This window comes from Heptranchias perlo, chromosome 30 (assembly GCF_035084215.1).
Source record: "Heptranchias perlo isolate sHepPer1 chromosome 30, sHepPer1.hap1, whole genome shotgun sequence".
Taxonomy (NCBI): Eukaryota; Metazoa; Chordata; class Chondrichthyes; order Hexanchiformes; family Hexanchidae; genus Heptranchias; species Heptranchias perlo.
The window spans coordinates 10,497,914-10,510,017 of record NC_090354.1 but is presented as its reverse complement, the minus strand read 5'-3'; the positions used below and the strand labels follow the sequence as shown (position 1 = coordinate 10,510,017).

The 12,104-nt window shown below is 41.5% G+C and overlaps 1 pseudogene; it reads left to right on the top strand.

Moving 5' to 3' along the window:
* Positions 1 to 3,033: 3,033 nt before the first annotated feature.
* LOC137300270 (U2 spliceosomal RNA) lies at positions 3,034 to 3,209 on the top strand (annotated as a pseudogene).
* The last annotated feature ends 8,895 nt before the right edge of the window (positions 3,210 to 12,104 follow it).

The window sequence follows — 12,104 nt, the reverse complement described above, 5'->3', positions numbered from 1 at the left end:
ATGTGAATGATCAGCTTTTAACAAACCTTCAGTCAGCTATGGCTGATCTGGGGTTCTAAAGAGATCCTGACAGTTCTGATCTATAGAACCTTGAACCCCTGTTCTAAAGGACTGTTATTCCACCTCAAGACTTGAGTTCAAGACATGGCCAAAGAGAGAAGATGAGAACAATCTGGAATTTGACAGCTGTTAAGGATCAACAAATAACTTCTGGGCACTTCAGTCTAGTTACTAACTACGAACAGGCATTAATCCCACAGCACAAACTGCCCTGAATTTGTCATTCTCTTTGACAATCTCTACACTAAGAAGACCATAAATGATAGCATAAAAAAATTGAAATGTCAACCAAGAGTGTTCTTTGAATCAAGTGTTGGGATTATCATGTGAGTGCAAAATAATTAGAGACCAGCACTACAATTTACATGGCCAGAGTGCACGGTGTTGTCAATGGTGAAAAAATGGATTATGTTCATTCCCCAATAGTGGCCATCACTGCTTGGCAAACAGAAACTAAAGTAGGCACAAGTTTCATTTGAATATTTGTCCAGAATGGAAGCATGACATTTGTTAGAGTGCTGTGTAAGAACATTTCTGTTGAGTTTCGAGGCTGTTCATTCCAACTGGACTGATTTTTGTCGCTCCAAGTGTGTACAGATCAAACTAAATATAGACCCAAGGCCATTAGTTTGAAGAAATGTAATAGAAAGTGGACCATACAGTGTGCATAATGGGCAAACCAGACAGACTAAATTTTCATAACTCACATTTCATTCCTACCTTCACCTCTATTATCAGTCCTCCAGGTGACACTAAAAGGACATCTTTCGCCACCCTACCTACACCTGCCGATAACTAGAAAGTGGAATTACTGCAGCCAGTTGAGTAACGGTTACTTTTTGTCAGAAATTGGATGAACTTTGCCAAGATATGTGGAAACTAGGATGGTGTAATTCCACTTTTCGTGAGTCCTGTGCCCAGGAGATTCCTTTTCACTTGACGGTCAATATAATTTAATTCTAGCAGACCTGCCATGGCACTGCTCATGTAGTCCAGGCCCTGGAGTGCAGTTTCTGAAGGAACAGAAGTTTACCTATTGCTATAATGCAGCAAATTTACCCAAGCAATATTTTACAGGACTGACTCAAGATAAAACTATTACTTGCCTTACTAATACTGAAAGAGACCGGCCTCCCAGATATATTTACCCATCACTTTAGAAAACTTCCTTAAGATGTGATGACTTTATTCTCTCCTCCACAAAACCCCTCATTCTCGGTTATTTATATTAATTTGCTTTACTTCCCACAGTGAATAAGATGAAAGAATTTTCTTTGTATGCTCTTCCCTCCTCTCTCCTTTAAAACTTTCCTTTTTCTCATTTACATGTTTATAAAAGATATTACACAGCTTCTTTACTTCTAAAGCTGTCATGGATTTAACACCGTGCCGAGTTCAAGTCTCCAAATGACCACCTGTTCAAACAGATGGACACTCATCATGCTCCTGACCATGAATGTCTGACTCTGGCTGCAATGTCCAAGCTCAGCATCAAACACTTGAATAATGATCTCCCTAAAAGCCTGGCATAAATATCAGTCCCCTCAGTAATAGAAACTAAACCTAATCCCAGGCATCACCTTTAACACAGAAATGTTATTTATTGACTTAAGATGTACAAAAGATGTGCAGGCCCATGGAGGGAAAAAAATCTTCCAAATATTTCTAACTTTAAATGACACATTTTATAAGCCGGTTTCATGTTTCTTTTCATAACTCTGTAATTTTGTTCTGTGTTTCTTATAAGTGTTATCTTTAGCTGTACATATCAACCGGAGTGAAGGAGAAAAATGATGGCTGAAAATGGTGTGAAGAAATTTGAGTGACTTCATTGATGTGCCTTCTCCTCATCGCTAGTTGTTTATTGGTAGTCTGCTGATTCTTCATTGATAATCTTCATTCCTACTTCTTGTTTATTAATTGGTAGGTTTCATATTCTTTCATGACTGTGCTATTTAAGACAAAGACGGGTGACATGCAATGTGGCAGTATGTGGCTAAGCTAAAACTGTTGATGGACATATATTAGCTTGTAGTCACAAATGAATTAGATGCACTGAGATTTACTGGTGCCAATTTCAAACTTGTGTCCAGATATAGGAATTTCCAAAAGATACTGGGGTAGATTTTCTGCGGAGAGTTTCCTCCAGTCTCCCGATGTAACTTCAGGGCAAGATTGTTGGAAACCACAGAGAAACAGCATATACGGCCATTTACACCATTTCTCTGGGGTTTCCGCTCAAGTTACAGTAGGAGATCGGAAGAACCCTCACAGAAATTCTATCCCATTGATTTTTGTTGGCTGTTCAAATTGCACTTTAAGTTGTTTCACCTCACTTTTCTATATCATTTTATCTTGCTTTTTAAATTCTGTTTTCGTCTTCTTTATATTTTTCTAACATTTCTTTAAATTAATACTTGTTAATTTTGGCCATAAATTAACATTAAACATAAACATTATAAACATTCTGAGTAAAGCTTTATTTTGCAATAGGCCCATCCATCAGACATGTAACGCATTTTATTTGGCTTCCCCATAACTTATAAGCTGTGGGTGTCGTGCCAGTGGAAATTTTGACCGAGGTAAACATTTACTGACAGCCTTGTGAATTTTTTTCACTGATAATCAGACCAAACTTCTGCCAGTTGGAAAAATGGTTGTATGTTTCTGTGCCAGGCTAAATAACACTTTAACACCACAGCCACCTGGCAATTGCAGTTTATCTACACATTGTGGGCAGACTCACATATGCTTGGGTGACAAATTGTGCCTAATGTTAAGCTCTTGGCTCTGGTGCTTTCCTCAATGATGGTAAAAAGTGGGTTTTAATTTACATCTGTCAGTGTTAGGAAGCTAACACTATTGAGTGTTTGGAAGGGCTGTCAGTTGCAGATGTGACAAATGCTAGTCTACATTTGAAATGTGATATGGCAACTGTACTGTATGTAACATTACATATTTTAGGAATAAAGTATATTTTTGAAACCAAAAAAAAATCTGTTCTTATCAGTTTAATATCTGATACGTCCCCTATCTGGGGACCATATATTAAATTGATTTTTGGAACAGGGAGATGGAATAGGGGCTTGCTCTGTCCACTCCACGCATCGACCCAGTATTGCAGCGTCTCTGGGAATGGTGCATCTCTTTGTGGGGAGAGATTCAAAATGAAAAACAGATTTTTCTGTTCAGCATCTATGTATCGTTACTGAGATTAAAGCTGACATATTGCACTTAAAAAAAATACTAGTGCCCCATGAAAAAGCTTTTATCTTTTTACTTCTTTGAGGTAGACTTGTTTGTTGATGTTTGCCAGTTTAGAACATAGGCAGAACATGCTGCAAGTATCTTTTTTTTTTAAAAAAGCAAAACATTACAATTTTTCTTAATTTTTTTTCAAAGAAATTTATATTTTTTAGGTGAGGGAGGGAATGGACCCTTATTTTATCTGGCTTTGTTGAAGCTAAAAGTTTCTCATGGAGTATGATTTTTTCCCCCTGCAAAGTCCAGCAAAGCCAAGGGTTTTGGTGGGGGTGGGAAATCCAATATATTTCATACAAGTGTACGGAATAGTGTATGAGATATTTTTGGTATGAAATACATTGGATTCCCCCCAACTTCAGAGACACCTTGAAGCAACACCCTCTGTGGAAGACACAGCCTTGGTCATTGTGGCAACCAGATGCACTGCAAAAACATTTTTAGCCTGTTATCTGGCCATAACACATTGGTACAGCTCTGTGCTGACTCACCAGGCAGCCCAGCTAACCACTGCCTTAAGAACCTCTTTAGGGATTACATTGAGTGGCACTGAATTGGTTTTACTAATTGGCATGAAAATCCCAGCCTTATTATGCCTGATTTAATTTTTTTAAATGTTCCTGTGCTGCAATGGGGAAATATAGACTATAGACCAACAAAAAGTAACGTTAGCTAGTTCAGTGACATCTAGAAATAATCTGCTACAAATTATTACACAAATCTATCCATTTAGTGACAGAAATGTTTTATTTCTGAGATACAACTGCCATGACCCAGACTCATCACCCAGGCACAGCGTAAAAGGAAAGCTTTTCATAGTCTAAATGTGTTAGTTTAAATGTTGTGAACGGAGGTGAGTGGATTATCCTCTGCTTCCACAAATATAAATGTAAGGAATCTTACAACACCAGGTTATAGTCCAACAAATTTATTTTAAAATCACAAGCTTTCGGAGATTATCTCCTTCGTCAGATGATTGAATGAAAAGGTTCTCAAATCGCATATCTTATACGATGTTGGGACAGCATCACACCAATCAAAAGGTGTCGTTGTTATTCAAACAGGCCAGTCACGGAGAACAGCACGTCCCAGTACACTCGATATACATTGTGTCTTTTACACAGGCAGGCAGAAAGAAACTCAAAATGGCAGAGAGAGAGAGAATTTTAAAAAACATATAAATTTTTTCCCCTTTTTTTGCTGGTGGGGTTACGTGTAGCGTGACATGAACCCAAGATCCCGGTTGAGGCCGTCCTCATGGGTGCGGAACTTGGCTATCAACTTCTGCTCGACGATTTTGCGTTGTCGTGTGTCTCGAAGGCCGCCTTGGAGAACGCTTACCCGAAGATCGGTGGCTGAATGTCCTTGACTGCTAAAGTGTTCCCCGACTGGGAGGGAACCCTCCTGTTTGGCGATTGTTGCGCGGTGTCCGTTCATCCGTTGTCGCAGCGTCTGCATGGTCTCGCCAATGTACCATGCTCCGGGGCATCCTTTCCTGCAACGTATGAGGTAAACAACGTTGGCCGAGTCACAGGAGTATGAACCATGTACCTGGTGGGTGGTGTCCTCTCGTGTGATGGTGGTATCCGTGTCGATGATCTGGCATGTCTTGCAGAGGTTGCCGTGGCAGGGTTGTGTGGTGTCGTGGACGCTGTTCTCCTGAAAACTGGGTAACTTGCTGCGAACGATGGTCTGTTTGAGGTTGGGTGGCTGTTTAAAGGCGAGCAGTGGAGGCGTGGGGATGGCCTTAGCGAGGTGTTCGTCGTCATCGATGACATGTATAATATAATGGCAGAGAGATTGCCTGCACAGCTGCACTTACAGCATGCTGATGTAGGGATGCCTGGGTCTGCACATGCATCGACTCGATCTAATGTCTCTGCTCCCAAGCCTGTACTCCAATCCTGGACTGACTTTTTAATTTTCTTCTTTTACAAATCACCCCATCCCCCAAATATCTGACACCACTATCTGTGACCCCTAAACTTTAACCCCAATCCTTGGCACTGGGCTCCACCTGAACCAGCTCCCTTGTAGCTGGCCCTACCAGACACACAGCCTCAATTCAAAAGGCAAAAGAGTATAGATCATTGGGACTCAATACATGAAGGCATGAACTAATAAGATGTAAGGTTGTCCCTCTTGTCTTCCATGTGAAAAGTTACCAATCTTATCACATGGTAAGCTCAATACTAGTTAGGTAAGTGTCTAAGGAGAGAACATAAGGACATAAGAACATAAGAACTAGGAGCAGGAGTAGGCCAATCGGCCCCTCGAGCCTGCTCCGCCATTCAATAAGATCATGGCTGATCTGATCCTAACCTCAAATCTAAATTCATGTCCAATTTCCTGCCCGCTCCCCGTAACCCCTAATTCCCTTTACTTCTAGGAAACTGTTTATTTCTGTTTTAAATTTATTTAATGATGTAGGTTCCACAGCTTCCTGGGGCAGCAAATTCCACAGACCTACTACCCTCTGAGTGAAGAAGTTTCTCCTCATCTCAGTTTTGAAAGAGCAGCCCCCTATTCTAAGATTATGCCCCCTAGTTCTAGTTTCACCCATCCTTGGGAACATCCTTACCGCATCCACCCGATCAAGCCCCTTCACAATCTTATATGTTTCAATAAGATCGCCTCTCATTCTTCTGAACTCCAATGAGTAGAGTCCCAATCTACTCAACCTCTCCTCATATGTCTGCCCCCTCATCCCCGGGATTAACCGAGTGAACCTTCTTTGTACTGCCTCGAGAGCAAGTATGTCTTTTCTTAAGTATGGACACCAAAACTGTATGCAGTATTACAGGTGCGGTCTCACCAATACCTTATATAACTGCAGCAATACCTCCCTGTTTTTATATTCTATCCCCCTAGCAATAAAAGCCAACATTCCATTGGCCTTCTTGATCACCTGCTGCACCTGCATACTAACTTTTTGATTTTCTTGCACTAGGACCCCCAGATCCCTTTGTACTGCAGTACTTTCCAGTTTCTCGACATGAAGATAATAACTTGCTCTCTGATTTTTCCTGCCAAAGTGCATAACCTCACATTTTCCAATATTGTATTGCATCTGCCAAATCTCCGCCCACTCACCCAGCCTGTCTATATCCCCTTGTAGGTTTTTTATGTCCTCCTCACTCTCTACTTTCCCTCCCATCTTTGTATCATCTGCAAACTTTGATATGTTATACTCGGTCCCCTCCTCCAAAATCGTTAATATAGATTGTAAAGAGTTGGGGACCCAGCACCGACCCCTGCGGAACACCACTGGCTACTGGTTGCCAGTCCGAGAATGAACCATTTATCCCCACTCTCTGCTTCCTGTTAGATAACCAATCCTCCACCCATGCCAGAATATTACCCCCAATCCAGTGATTCTTTATCTTGAGCAATAATCTTTTATGTGGCACCTTGTCGAATGCCTTCTGGAAGTCTAAATACACTACTTCCACTGGTTCCCCTTTATCCACCCTGTATGTTATGTCCTCAAAGAACTCAAGCAAATTTGTCAGACATGACTTCCCCTTCATAAAGCCATGCTGACTTTGTCCTATTAAATTATGTTTATCCAAATGTTCCGCTACTGTCTCCTTAATAACAGACTCCAAAATTTTACCCACCACAGATGATAGGCTAACTGGTCTATAATTTCCAGCCATTTGTCTACTACCCTTTTTAAATAAGGGTGTTACATTAGCAGTTTTCCAATCTGCCGGGACCTTTGTCGAGTCCAGAGAATTTTGGAAAATTATTACCAAAGCATCCACAATCCCTACTGCCACTTCCCTCAAGACCCTAGGATGGAAGCCATGAGGTCCAGGGGATTTATCCGCCTTGAGTCCCATTAATTTACTGAGTACCAATTCCTTAGTGAATTTAATCGTATTTAGCTCCTCCCCCCCACTAGAGCCCCCTGTTTGTCCAGTGTTGGGATATTCTTAGTGTCCTCTACCGTAAAGACTGAAACAAAATATTTGTTCAGCATTTTTGCCATCTCCATGTTTCCCACCATTAATTTCCCGGTCTCATCCTCTAAGGGACCTACGTTTGTCTTAGCCACTCTTTTTCTTTTTATATAACTGTAGAAACTCTTGCTATCTGTTTTTATATTTTTTGCTAATTTATTTTCATAATCTATCTTCCCTTTCTTACTCAATCCTTTAGTTACTTTTTGCTGTCTTTTGAAGACTTCCCAATCTTCTATCCTCCCACTAAGTTTGGCTACCTTATATGTCCTTGTTTTTAGTCGGATACTATCCTTGATTTCTTTACTTAGCCACGGATGGCTGTCATTTCTTTTACACCCTTTTTTCCTCAGTGGAATATATATTTTTTGAAAGTTGTAAAATAACTCCTTGAATGAACACCACTGCTCATGTACCGTCTTACCCTTTAATCTATTTTCCCAGTCCACTTTAATCAATTCCGCTCTCATACCATCATAGTCTCCTTTATTCAAGCTCAGTACGCTTGTTTGAGAACCAACCTTCTCACCCTCTAATTGGATATGGAATGTAACCATGTTATGGTCACTCATTCCAAGGGGATCCTTAACTAGGACATTATTATTTAATCCTGGCTCATTACACAGGACCAGGTCCAAGGCTGCTTGCCCCCTTGTAGGATCAGTTACATACTGCTCAAGAAATCCATCCCTAATACACTCAATAAACTCTTCCTCAAGGCTGCCCTGCCCAATTTGATTTGTCCAGTTAATATGATAGTTAAAATCCCCCATAATTATAGCTGTTCCCTTATTACATGCCCCGACTATTTCCTGATTAATACTTCTTCCAGCAGAGTTGCAACTATTAGGAGGCCTATATACTACGCCCACTAATGTTTTTTTCCCCTTATTATTCCTTATCTCCACCCAAACTGTTTCATTATCTTGATGCTTTGTCCCAATATCATTTATCTGTATTACAGTGATTCCTTCCTTTATTAACATAGCCACCCCACCTCCCCTTCCTATGTTCATAGAATCATGGAATGATACAGCATAGAAGAAGGCCATTCGGCCCATCGTGTCTGTGACTGTGAATTATGATAACGTCACCACTGACAACCTGGGGAATCCATATTCCCCTTCCCCCCCCCCCCCATCCCACACACACACATTCAATATATTTCCCTAGCAATTGGTTAAGGTGCTGGGCCTTTCCCAAATCAATCAACAGCTTTTCTGTGAAGGAAAATATGAATGTCTGTACAATGACTTGAACTATATTGGCTGGAAGCATCTGCACAGACATTTGCTGTCAGCACAATTCAGACAAAAACCTGAATAAAAGTATCCAATGAACCTCACAGAACTTATTAAGGGAAAATTCAATACCCAAGAGGGTTTACAAGTCAGATATCTTGGGGCTCAGATGATGGTTCCATATTGTTCTCCTGTGTTTATTCTGAAATCATGGATCCAGTTATAATGTTTAGCCAGAACAGTATCCTTCCAGATTTTAGGAATTGCCCTCTTTGCTATGACCTTTGCTGCTTTGTCATTATGGCCGGTCAGTGGACATTAGAGTCAGCTTGGCTCATCTGGTAGCACTCTTGTCTGAGTCAAGATTTTGTGCTATATTGTTGGAGGTACTGTCTTTCAGATGAAACACTAAACTGAGGCCCTGCCTGTCAGTTCAGGTGGACGTGAAAGATCCCACAGCACTATCTGAAGAGCAGAGCAAATTCTCCTGGTATCCCAACCAATATTCCTCCCTCAGCTGACACTATCCACACAACAGTAACTGCACTTTAAAAATAATCCATTAATTGTGAAGTGCTTTGGGACATCCGAGGACATGATACGAGGGTTATGTAAATGCAAGTTTTTTTTTTCTTAGAGCTGTTGTCAATTTCTTGCAATAAAATGGATGGTGAGAAGAGGGGAGCAAATTGGTGATGCATGGGGGGGGGAATGGTCCTCTCCAAACAATAAAACAAGATCCATTTGAAGGGTAGGGACTTAACATTCTTCTCCCCTCCTACCGTATGCTTGTCACTCATCACTAGATTACTCCATCCTATGAAGAAAGTGATACCAACATTCCCTTATTGAAACTGAACGAAGGAAAATCATGAAAGTCACAAGTAAGCCCACAACCTTTCTTTCCAATTAACTGGAGAGAAGCCTCAATCCCTGCTGAGTAGCTGTGAAACAAGAGACTAAAAAAATAGAAATGGACAAACTAACGAAATTTTTAAAAAATCGATACTTCAAATTTTTGTATTCCTTTGTGTTGTTGAATGAGAGGGCAGCTGGAAAAAATTTAATATGTTACAAGGATTGCCTTGTGTTTCAATGAAGTTTATCTTGTGATTGACTATATTCCTGAGAAAAATATTATGTGCACTGCTGGCTAATGGAAAATCGATGGGAAGATCTAATTCTGTCAGCTGTAGCTGAATTGTTTCAGATGATATTCCGTGTCAGCATTTTCTCACTGATACTAGCATGGGTGTGATAGTCCACTGCAGTGGATTGTTTCTGAAAGGCTGCTGACATCTAATGCCCTTTTCTTTAGCAGAGAGCACAAAGATCAAAGATTAGATTTGTGAACTCCACATTCTGCTGGAATTGATTTAAAAGGTCTTTTTTTAAACGGGGTGAAATAGTTGTAAGGGAGAATTTCATCATAAATAGGCTCTTTAAAGTATTAAAGTTCCTATTAAATACCAGCTTGGAAGCAGATCTCTACATAATTCAAAGGCATCGCTCATAGTGAGCCGATTGCAGGATTTTGGACAATGCAGAAGTAGAACTTGCTGAATTCTTCACCGAATGTTGTCACGTCTGCCATTTTGAGCTCATGCAGTGGATTCGATATCTACTGAAGACAGTCATTGAGTGACTTTCCTTTTTTGTATTAGGATATGGGACAAGAGTTGTGAATTCAGGAATTCAAGCCTTTTATCAAATGCAAAATTTTGTTTCTAAATTAATTGAAGTCGATTTCCTGGAGAGTCAAGATCAGATGTAGTCTTCAGGTGAAGTAGGACCGCCCTGGTAGACCCACCTTTTAAACCTGTTCTTGCCCCACGGAACTTATTTCTTCCTACCTCGACTCTTTCTCCCCTTGTCCAGTCTCTTCCGACCTACATCCTCAACTCTTCCAACGCCCTCCGCCACTTTAACAGTTTCCAGTTTCCTGGCCCTAATCATCTCCTTTTCACCATGGACGTCCAATCCCTCTACACCTCCATCCCCCACCAGGACAGCCTGCGGGCCCTCTGCTTCTTCCTTGAACGGAGGCCCCAACCAGTCCACATCCACCACCCTCCTCCGCCTGGCTGAACTTGTTCTTGCATTGAACAACTTCACCTTTGACTCCACTCACTTCCTCCAAATAAAAGGTGTTGCTATGGAAACCCGTATGGGTCCTAGCTACGCCTGCCTTTTTGTGGGATACGTGGATCATTCTTTGTTCCAGTTCTACTCGGGTCCCCTCCCTCACCTCTTTTTCCGGTACATTGATGACTGTGTTGGTGCCACTTCCTGTTGTCTCCCCGAACTGGAAAATTTAATCAACTTTGCTTCCAATTTCCACCCTTCCCTCACCTTCACATGGTCCATCTCCAACTCTTCCCTTCCTCGACTTCTCCATCACCATTTATGGGGATAGGCTGTCCATCAATATCTACTATACGCCCACCGACTCCTACAGCTACCTTGATTACACTTCCTCCCACCCCGCTTCCTGTAAGGACTGTATTCCATTCTCCCAGTTTCTCTATCTCTGTCCCATCTGTTCTGATGATGCCACCTTCCACACCAATGCTTCCGATATGTCTTCCTTTTTCCTCAACCGAGGATTCCCCTCCACTGTGGTTCACACACCATGTCCGTCCCATTTCCTGCACTTCTGCCCTGACCCCTTCCCCTCCCTCCCAGAACCTCGATAGGGCCCCCCCTTGTTCTCAACTTCCACACCACCAGTCTCCACATTCAACGCATCATCTTTCGCCATTTCCGCCGCCTCCAGTGCGATGCCATCACCAAACTCATCTTCCCCCTCCCCTTTTTAGCATTCCGAATGGGCCGTTCCCTCCGCGACACCCTGGTTCACTCTTCTATCACCCCCACCACCTGCTCCCCTTCCCATGGCAGCTTCCCATGCAAGCGCAGGAGATGCAACACCTGCTCTTTCACCTCCTCACTTTCCTTTTGTTCTCCTCTCCCTTGTACCCCCCCACATCCCTTCCCTGTGTGTTATTGTGAAATCACCCCTTGCTTGTGTACTGCTATGCAAAATGTGCTCCATATCTAAAGCACTTGCCAATAAAATCATAGACTTACCTATAAATACACATTTATTCACACTTAGTCAATTAACTCACAATTGCCCTTTAATCTATCTCAGCATTTTCATTTTCAGATGAGTTTCATGTTATCAAGTGCTATGGCACAGAGTCTTATTACTTAGGTTAAATACCCATAGGCAATGTAATATAACTATACGTGCACTGATCAGACTATACTTGTGAGTTGAAATTTCTCTGTTGGCTATTTTGATCAAGTCATTAATTTGGTTATTTTAAGCCAGCTAATGACTATGTTAAATAGCACCCAGAAGAATTTCACTTGGATGTGCTGATAAGTTTATTAAAACCATTCTTTACAGCACTGTTTACAGCTTTGGCCACCAAACCAGAAAAAAAGTATATGCATCAGAAAGGGCACAGAAAAGGGCAACAAGGCTGATAGGAACAGGAACAAGAGGAGGCCATTCAGCCTCTTGAGCCTATTCCGCCATTCAATTAGATCATGGCTGATTGGTGTCTTA